Consider the following 10517-nt stretch of genomic DNA (forward strand, 5'->3'; position numbering starts at 1 on the left):
TCCCCTGCTGCACTCCCCGCCTGAGGCGGCAAAAAAGCCAGAGCCGGCCCTGGGGATAGGCAACCTATGGCACGCGTGCCGAAGGCGGCACGCGAGCTGATTTTCAGTGGCACTCACACTGCCCAGTCCTGGCCACCGGTGCGGGGGGCTCTGCATTTTAATTTAATTTTAAATGAAGCTTCTTAAACATTTTAAAAACCTTATTTACTTTACATACAACAATAGTTTAGTTATATATTATAGACTTATAGAAAGAGTCCTTCTAAAAATGTTAAAATGTATTACTGGCACGCGAAACCTTAAATTAGAGTGAATAAAAGAAGACTCGGCACACCACTTCTGAAAGGTTGCCGACCCCTGGGCTAGAAGCAGGAGAGTTGCATGCAAGAGCTGAAGAACAGGAGTGGGCTACAGGCAGGAGACCTGCATGTTAGGGTGACCAGATGTCCCAATTTTATAGGCACAGTCCCAATTTTTGGGTCTTTTTCTTATTTAGGCTCCTATTACCTCCCACCCCCCCGTCCTGATTTTTCACTCTTGCTGTCTGGTCACCGTAGCTGTAATGCATGATCAGGCTCTTCCCTGCAAGAGACCTATATGTTTAGAGACTTCAGGGCATAAGTAAGGGCCTGAAATAGAAGCGTCTGCCCTAGGGCAGGTTGTAAACTTTTCCATTGAAACGGTTTGGGGTGGTTGTTTTTTATGATGGAAAATTGGGTTTTCCCCTTCAAGGGATTGTTTTTCCCTCTCTGGTTCTCCACTTGTGAGGTACTCCCTTCTCTTGTCATTATATAATGCCTGCACCTGTAACTTTCACTCTATGCACCTGAAGTTAGTCTTTCAGATGCCACCAGACTCCTTGTTTTTTTTTTTTTTAAGTATGTGCTTTTTCTTCCTGTAGAAAATTTTAGTAAAATATGTTGGTTTTCGATATTTTGCCAAAAAGTCTGTGAGGGGCAGGGGGAACTATTTGCCAATCAATTCTAGTCTTCAGTGCGTCAGCAGGAGGCCTGAATATATAAGACATTAATATATTTTGTGTTGTGGCGCAGGACTGAGGAGAAAAGCGGAGATACACTTAACACAAAACAAACTTCTTAGGAAGGGAAGCCTTCTGGAAGGACAACATGTGAAAACTATAAATATTTCCTTTTAAAAAAAAGATGCTAAGGGACTGGGGGAAGAGGCAGGGAGAAGGACACTTGACATGTATGCATTTGGCTCCTGCATAAAGCTAAAAAGAGCAGTATTCCATTGAACTTCAACAAAACTAAGTATCTGTGCCAAATTCTCTGCAATTCTAAATGGGAGCATTTCCACTGACTTCAATGGAGTCTTACCTAATTACTTAACATAATACAAGAATGGTCATACTGGGTCAGACTAAAGGTCCATCTAGCCCAGTATCCTGTCTTTCAACAGGAGCCAATGCCAGGTTTATAGTCTTATAGTGGGTTTTATAGTCTTTCCCACTGCAGCGGGGGAACATTTATAGGGCCAAAGTTACAAGTAATCTGCTACTCTCAGGGTATTCATAGCATTCAGGAATTGAAATGCACAAGAACACTATCTTACATTATTTCACCCTCTAAAGGCCTCCCTAAGCCACGGGGCAGAATATAAATACTCATATAAATAAATACAAATGCCTGACATACAAATACGGAGCTGGATGATTTAGTGGTCTGGGATTCAGGCTGGCCGGACCCCCGCCCGAGCCACACTTTCAAATCTCTGCAGCATTAACCTAGCAGCTTATCTGAGTTCCATGAAGTTTTCTTGAAAGGAAGGTTGCCCAGGGTGCTGAAGGTAAGAATAATGGCTTGACCAAAATTTTCCTGGGCAATGCGCCAGGTGACTGTCACCTTCCATCCCAGAAGTGGCTGCATGTCAGCTGTGCGTAGTGCCTTGGGATGAAAGTTTCCTTGGTTTTAATGAATGCAGCATTCTTGTGTATATTGAAACCTCTTCGGGTGCCTAATTATACAGTCCTGACTGTGGCAAAACACCCATTTGATTTCAAGGGTTGTTTTTCTGAAGAGAAGCTGCAGCGTTTGGCCCAAGCTAAAGTGATTTCTTTTCACTCCAGGTAAAATTCACCCCAATACAGAGGGTCCACCTCAGGATGTCCAGACCATTTAAGGCCTTGGTATATGAATTAAGTGGCTCAGTTGGTTGTGCATAGCCCTTTTGTGCTCGTGTGAGCTTCATCCTCTAAGCAGAGGTTATATTGTAACCAAGAACTGCAATTAGCATATTACTAGGGTATTGAAACCATTCATGACTTCTGTTCCACTTTGCTACAGAGTTTCCAGTCCACCTCTGTACTTTATCACAGTGAAATCTACAGCATCTGTAGCATGGAATTGTATATTGAGCGTGGAATGAGTTCAGATGGCCAATGAATGGGGCTGACTCTGTAACTCAAGAGTGGAATCTGAGTTACAATGGTGCAAAACTGGATAAGTAAGAGGAGAAGCCGAGCCACTCATTTAAGTACCACCTCTTCCATACCATACTGTATTTTAAAAACCCAAAAGCAAACGCGCCAATTCCAGTTTTCTCTTTTCTTCTTCCAGCCATTCCTTGTTCTCTTCTTCCACTTTTCTGCTGTGTCTTCTTTCTCCTGTTTCATGCCCATCCATTGTCCCCCTCTTCTTTTTCAATCCTTTGAGCTCTTCCACAGCTTGATCCTGTTCCAAGTGCTAGAGAGGGCTGATAATTCCAGACCAGTAAATCAACCTGGACTGGATTATTATTTATAGAGTATTACACTAGTGCCTAGGGCAGCCAACCAAGATCAGGGCCCCATTAGGCTAGGTGCTGTACATACACCTACGTAGTATGTCTCATTAGGCTAAGAGATAATCGCCGCCACATGGAGTTTACATTCTAAAAAGACAAAAGATGGGAGGGGAAACAGACTTGCTGAAATTCAGGCAGCAAGCTAGAGGCATGGCACAGATGGAACACAGGTCTTCTGACCTTCTGACTCCCTGCCCAGTGCCCCATCCATTAGGCCAAGCAAAGATAAACTACTCAGTTTTGAATGGTTGGATGGGTATGAACAGAGCAGACCACGCACCTCAGGAGCAACTGGGGCATTCCTAGGGAGTGGAGGATCTACAAGTGCAGTTTGAAGGGAAAGCTGATCAAGCCAGAGACTTCAGAAGAGAACAGCAGCTGTTTTTCCGCTGTTTGCAGTGTTCCTTGTTGTGGAGGGAGGAAGTACAACACGAGGAGGGAACATTACTAGAACTTGTCTTATGCTCCGCCCCACCTAGGCTTAGCAAGGAAACTTAGCATGACTTGCTGATTTGCCGAGAATCTTATGTAAACTCCTTAATGTTGAAATTACCGTGCCCATCATCAACTGGAAAATTGTAGCATTCTTCTTTCTGCATGCCTCTTCCCTTTTTCTGCAGTGCTTTTTACTGTGGTGTAAGTCAATTGAGCTCTGTGGAGTTACTCCTGATTTACAGCAGTGTCAATGAAAGTTGAATCAGGCACTGTGTGTTCTCTCTCTCTCTCTCACACACACACACATACACTCCCTCTCTAAACAATCCTGTTTTCCTATGCATATTTCAATTACATATACTCCCTTTGCAACACCACAAAATCAATCCAAACCCACTGAGGCTATGTGCTGACAACCCTTGACTAAACACTTGAAAGCTGGAGGCAGAATGCTTGGCAAAAGGTTCTCAATTGTGAAAGGTGTTCCTTTTGACTTTTTTTTTTTTTTTTTTTTTTGATCCAGCATTGGTCTGACACCTCTGGAGAGGACTTACTTAGGGTAGTCTGGGAGCGGTACAGGAGTGGGGGACTTTCTCTGACCTCTTTTGTGGGGTCACACATAATTCAGTGTCTTGCAGTATGTCATGCAGCTAGATGTGTACTTATATCAAAACAATTTCAATACATGGAAGCCATTGTCACCCTCCTATAAAGGTCTTTACTGTGTTCTTCAGTCACAGAGAGTGAAGAACCAAAGGATCCCTGTAAAACATGCTTATGGAGATATAAATCACAGACAAGGAGAAGGAGCAGCTTTCAGTTTTGCCACTGAAATTAGAATAAATAAAGGTGGCCAATGTTCTCCAAAATGGCTGCTGATTTTGGGAACCCAGTTTGACCCACCCTGGACCTGATTTTCACAGGTGCTGAGCACCCACTGCTCCACTTAACTGATAGCTGCGAGTGACCAGCGCCTCTGCAAACCAGGCCCAAGGTATCTCAAGTTAGATCCCCAAATATTTTAGGCACCCACATCCAGTGGCCATGTTTGAAAATTTAAGCCTAAACCAAGCCACGTTTAAATTACAGTTGAGTTAGTTTGAGTCTCAAAGAATGAAACTGAGAAGCATAAATTATTCCAGGCATTTTCTGTCATCACTTCACATTCAGGGAAGTTTACATAACTAACTATTTCAGAGAAGTCAGTCACTGAGTTGTGGAGATACCAGGAGAGAAGGAAGCTATGAATTTGTTAGTCTCTAAAGTGCCACAAGTACTCCTGTTCTTTTTGCGGATACAGACTAACATGGCTGCTACTCTGAAACCTGTCACAGAAGGGAATGTCTTTTCTTGTGCAAAACTGGATTTTAGCCGTGTTGCTAACATCCAAACCCAGATACATACAACCCTCCGCTCCCCACTATTAACCTCTTTGCCCCGAGTTAAATCACAGGTTTATGGTTAGACTTTAAGCTCTTTGAGTCAGGGAAAGGGATCATATTTTTGTTCCTTGTTCGTACAGCACCTAGTACTATGAGATCGTCGTCCATGACTGGGGCTTCTAGGTATTACCCGAATATATTACAACAAGATAATGTGTGCCACATAAGTGGATCAGTAGTAGGGGAAAAATTAAGCTGATTTTCAGGGTCTGGAGTAGCATTCCTGGGCCAAACCCTGCAGTCCTTGGACAGGATGAAGTCCTTAAAAGAGTCTGCAGACCAAGTGACTAGGAAGTGGGCTGAGGATTTAGGTGCTTAGCTGTTATTGCAGGGTATGAGTAAAATGTATTCATAGATTCATAGATTATAGGACTGGAAGGGACCTCGAGAGGTCATCGAGTCCAGTCCCCTGTATTGGCAACATGCTTCTACTTCCCTCCCCGTGCGCGTGTCTATGAGGCATGGACTTACTGGCTATGCCCCTAGCTCACTGCCACTATGCCCATTCTGTGCCAGTATATAGCTTGGCACCATGAGGCAAAAAGTATTGCTGGTGCAGCACCTCCATAAACCAATTTGTTCTGCTGCATTATGGGGCTTTCAGGGCCTCCATAATTTCATCCTGGGTGCTCCAGAAACACAGACCACTTTGCTCCAGGTTGAATTTATTTGCTAAAAGGATCTAAGTGTGTGACGTCTCAGCTATCCAAACACCAGAGGCCAGATTCTCTGTCCTGCTCCATCTCCTTTGCACCGCTGTGACAGCACAGAGGAGATGGAATCTAATCCTATTTCCCCTGCTGGAGATTCCTCTGACATGGAGTAGGCCACAACAGGCACAGAGCTACCATCCTTGCGGCCTTTGTCACAGGGAGTGGAGGGGCATCAGATACAGGGTGGGGTCATGGTCAGAGTAGACAATCCCTTGGGGACCATTACCAGTTGGCACGTGTTAGAGCAACCCCCAGGTTGCTGTAACATGTCCCAGGGCTGGGGTCAGGCAGAGAGTCTGACTGGCTTTCTGACAGGTCCCCTTTGTGCCTCCCCTATTCTTCTACACTGGCAGAAACTGCCCCCCATGTTTAGAATAGCTAGATCCTATTAAACCACATGTTCAGATCTCAGTAGCTTCAACTTAGACCGTCCAGCCATCAAGGTTATTATGTGTCAAATCTTTCAGATGAAAGCTTGAAGAACAAAGGTGCTCTCTCTTGATATTATGAATCCCCTAACACTTCTATGTCACTGAGAAATGGCTATAACTTAAAAAAAATCTTTAAACAAAACTAAAATAACTTGGCAATTGTTTTATCTTTCTATCACTTTTTTGCTGCATTACAATCCACCATGGAACATGAGATTGTAATAGATTATTTTTCTCCTATGAGGCTGAACAAAATAGGTGCTGTGTACAGACAATTTTACTTAGTTTCTAAGGCTCAAATAACATTTAAGACCCTGATCCTACAAGTAAGTCTGTGTGTGCTTATTTTTCATCCCATAAGTAGTCCCAAATGAAGTCAATAGAACCTCTTATTTTCACAAAGTTAAACACAGGCATAAGATCCTTTTCCTAAGGTAAAATTAGTCAATGAACAAAGCTTGTTGAATTAAAACTCCTTTAAGGAGAACACTTTCATTTATTGCTACCATTAGTTTATCTCAATTTCTACTTTATAAATGACAGAGTCAATCATAACTAATCTCTTTCCAATTTATTTGGCCTGGCATGACAAGGTAGAGAAATTATAGTGTGTCATTTACCTTAAATGAGCCTTTTCTCTCTCCGTCTTACACCTTGCTCCTGGAAGAGTAGCTGCATGAACCGATTCAAAATGTATTGTATTTTCTGTGCAAAAGTTGATTATAATTTAACCTCAAGCAGTAGACGCAGCAGGAGTCTATTCTGCTGTTGATCAGCCCTGCTATCTCTTTTGCTGTACAAGCACAATGGGGTCTGCTTTGTCAGGAATGTGTATTGGTGCCAGTATAAAAGATGGTGTCCATCCAGACAAAGATACAAAGGATGATGATAAATGGACAGAAGATGTTGTCTAGCAACCTTAGAGAGGATTTTAGTGGTCTAAACATCAGGTCTGAAATACCTATGCTCCCTGGAACCATATGCTCATATCCCAGCACAGTTGCCACAGCCCTTCATCTGTCCGAAGTTATGGGGTCAGACTCATTGACTTCAATGGAGCTAGAGCAAATTATATCTGCTGAAAATCTGTCTCCTGCTGTTTACTGTATGAGGTAAGAGTGTCTCCTGGATGACACCTTAAAAACCCATATTCTGTGCAGCTACTAGTTGATATCAGGATATTTTTAATAGGACTTTCCCTGATGTTCTTTGCCAAAATTTCTCCATTAGTGTAGCACGCACTGACTGCTGCCCTCCACCCCGCGGGCTGAAGTGATTCCAAACTATCAGACCTTATCTAAGGGTGAGAAAATGAGTTCTGTTCCTGTGGTCCTATTGCTTGTGCCCTTGTGAAGCGTGGCTCTATTCTGAAACCCCCCAAATACACATGGGATCAAATCATTATTAGTATTTATTTGTAGTGTGGCAGTGTCTAGGAGCCCCAGTCAGGGACCAGGACCTCACTGTGATAGATGCTGACAAACACAGAAATAGAAGTGTTAATTACCCCTTCTCATAACACAAGAACTAGGGGTCTGTGACTGAAATTAATAGGCAGCTGGTTTAAAACAAAAGGAAGTATTTCTTCACACAACACACAGTCAACCTGTGGAACTCCTTGCCAGAAGATGTTGTGAAGGCCAAGACTATAACAGGGTTCAAAAAAGAACTAGTTAAATTCCTGGAGGACAGGCCATCAATGGCTATTAGCCAGGATGGGCACAGATGGTGTCCCTAGCCTCTGTTTGCCAGAAGCTGGGAATGGGCTACAGGGGATGGATCACTTGGTGATTACCTGTTCTGTTCATTCCCTCTGGGGCACCTGGCATTGGCCACTGTCAGAAGACAGAATACTGGGCTAGATGGACCTTTGGTCTGACCCTGTATGGCTGTTCTTATGTTCATTTACATCTTTGCAATCCCACTCAAGAATCTGTCCATACTGTGGTTTAGTCAGACCAGACATGTCCTATTCTTAGTAGAAAGACATTTAATCCATTGTCTTTCAGAGGATTCCACATTATCTGTGTTGCCTGATTAAAAATTATTAACAACATAAGAATGAATTAGCATAATGACTTGCAGGTATATATAATCCCCAGGGGGAATTAGACTATATTTACAAAACATCTTGAAATAACATAGAATCTCATGCAATTTCAGCAAGCAAGTTGCTCCTTTTCTTATGAGTGTGAAATATGCGTAAGAACTTCTTCTTCCAGGTACCTTCGCTTCCCTTGGTTTAATAAGTTATTTAGTTGCTCATATAGAGCCAATAACTTTGACGTGGTGATGCAAGTCATGCAATCAAAACGGGGGAGGAAAATAGCTCTGGCAGTATGTCACAAAGAGCATGATTCAGCATTGCCCTGCATCTAATGCAGTCATTTATACCTGTGCAAAGTGGGTATGAAACATTACCAAATCGGAACAGTAGTGATTTGCACAAGGATTGCACTGGTGCAAATGACTAAACAACATGCAAGACAGTGATGAATCAGACCGGTGGGCCTGCAGTGTCACTTATACTAAGGCTACTTTACACCACCGTGGCTGTAAAATAAGGCCTTTAGATGGGTGTAAATGTGACACACTGCCATGCTGATGTAATGTAGCCTTAGTGTAGAGAATCAGGGCAATAATATTGGCCCTTATAAATTCTATTCCACCAACTTGCATTTCATCCACCTACTTAAAATTAAATAGTCCTCTCCTGTCTTGAACGAAACCTCTGTCCAAGAAGGGTGTAATGCATCTTCCAGCATCCCAAGGCATCTGCTCAGCCCTTCTCAGCTGATTAGGGAGACTAGGGTAGGCTTATCGCAAGTCATATTCTATGAAAAGGAGGTGTGTGAGATGCCAGGGACAGCTAAGGGTAATGCATACAATAAGATAACGTGGGAGCGTCTGGCTTAGAGCAGGGCAGGAGGACACCCTTCTGAGAACCGAAAACAGTCTTGGTTATCTACAAGATCCAGCAGGATCTTTTTCTTCGTAAGCTACGTACTCTCCAGCCATTCACTAACACACTATACTGGAGGCTTTCCCCCCCTTTCACAACCAAACTCTCCTCTCAGTTGCATTGTTACAACCTCATTGAAGCAGACAGTGCGGCGTAACTGAGAAGAGGATTTGGACCATTATGTTTAATTGGCGTGAGACTAATTGTAAGGCAATCTAGCCTTCAGAAGAGTTATATCATCTAATGGCAAGTTATAGGACACATCCTTTGTGTGTATATGTTTTATAGAAGATAATTATATTACATGTCAATAAGTGACAGACACCCACAGAAACACTGAGTATCGTATTGAGGCATTCGCTTCAAAAGGTGAATTCAAATGAAAGCACTGCATGCAGTTTAGGTATGGTCCCGAGCCTCCAAGATTCATCTTTAATTAAAGATTACATCCTGTGATGAAACCTCCAGGAATATGTCCATCCAAAATTGGCAACCCTGCATTTAGGCTATAATGCCTTTGTAATCTTAGGTAATTATATAAAGCAGTGAAGCTGAGCTTTGTGTCTGATTCTGATCCCCCAAGCCTCTTCTTGCCAGCCTTGTCCCAGGTTCAGACCATTAAGAAGCAAGGTCGGCAGACAGGATACTGGGCTGGATGGACCTTTGGTCTGACCCAGTATGGCCATTCATATGTTCTAAGGGTTTTCACTCAAGGGCTCCTGTTAATATATTTTGTTCCCTAACACAGCTGGGGCCTGATCCTGTGAGGTACTGAACTCCGATAGCCCCCACGGAGTTACACCAGAGATGTATTCAGCCTCTTTTTACCAGGTCTGGGTGAAAGATGACTGATGACGTTTCCAAGCAGTCACGTGAGCCTTTTCTTCAGTTTCACCTAATAAAGGTTCATACCCTCTTTGTTTGAACTGCAGGTCTGGACCAAACCCCAAACGTGAAGCTCATCAGAAGCCATTAAGCATCACCTGGTTTAAATTGCACAAAGGTTGCAAGTTCGGGTTGGTTCCTACACCTAAATCCTTCCTATGCTCCCTTTAAACTGGGCTCAGGCTTCCCTCTGAGATGCTTTTGCCAAGGCTGTGTTAGGCTTTCAGTTAGTCATGGAACACAAAGCTAGCTGTGATTCACCCAGTTGGAAGCGGAGCTAGGAACATTCTACCTGCCTCTGCTAATGACTAATTATTATCTGCCCAATAGGTCTCCTCTTCCAATGAGGTCAATTGGGCCCAGATCTTCAAAGACACTTAGGTGCCTAGCTCCCAAGGGATTTAGACACCTGAATACCTTTGAGGATCTGGTCCTAAGAGACTTCAATGGGAGCTGGACAGCTTTCCAAGAAGTGCTTCTCTCTTCATTTAGATTAAAAAACATGGAAGGCAGCTGAACATTTCCAGGGTCATATGGAGTAGTGTTCATAAGGTACAACTCCATAGCCTCTGTAGTCTCTGGTACTTCATCTATCAGGAAAGAAGGAAAGTTACCAGCCAGTTATTTATTCCTGCAAAGAATCTCCCGCTCCCAAGTAATACAGACTCATAAGATTTGGTGCTGGCAAGTGCAACTCACTGAGATGAATGAACTTGCATTTGCTAAGAGCCAAGTCTGAGGTACACTGTAGACTCTCTCCTTCTCCCCCGACACATCTAGGTTCTTGTTAAATCCTGCTCCTTCCTCTACATTACAACTCTTCTGTCTGTGCCATGACTACTAT

Source organism: Trachemys scripta, chromosome 2 (assembly GCF_013100865.1).
Source record: "Trachemys scripta elegans isolate TJP31775 chromosome 2, CAS_Tse_1.0, whole genome shotgun sequence".
In the NCBI taxonomy this organism is placed as follows: Eukaryota; Metazoa; Chordata; order Testudines; family Emydidae; genus Trachemys; species Trachemys scripta.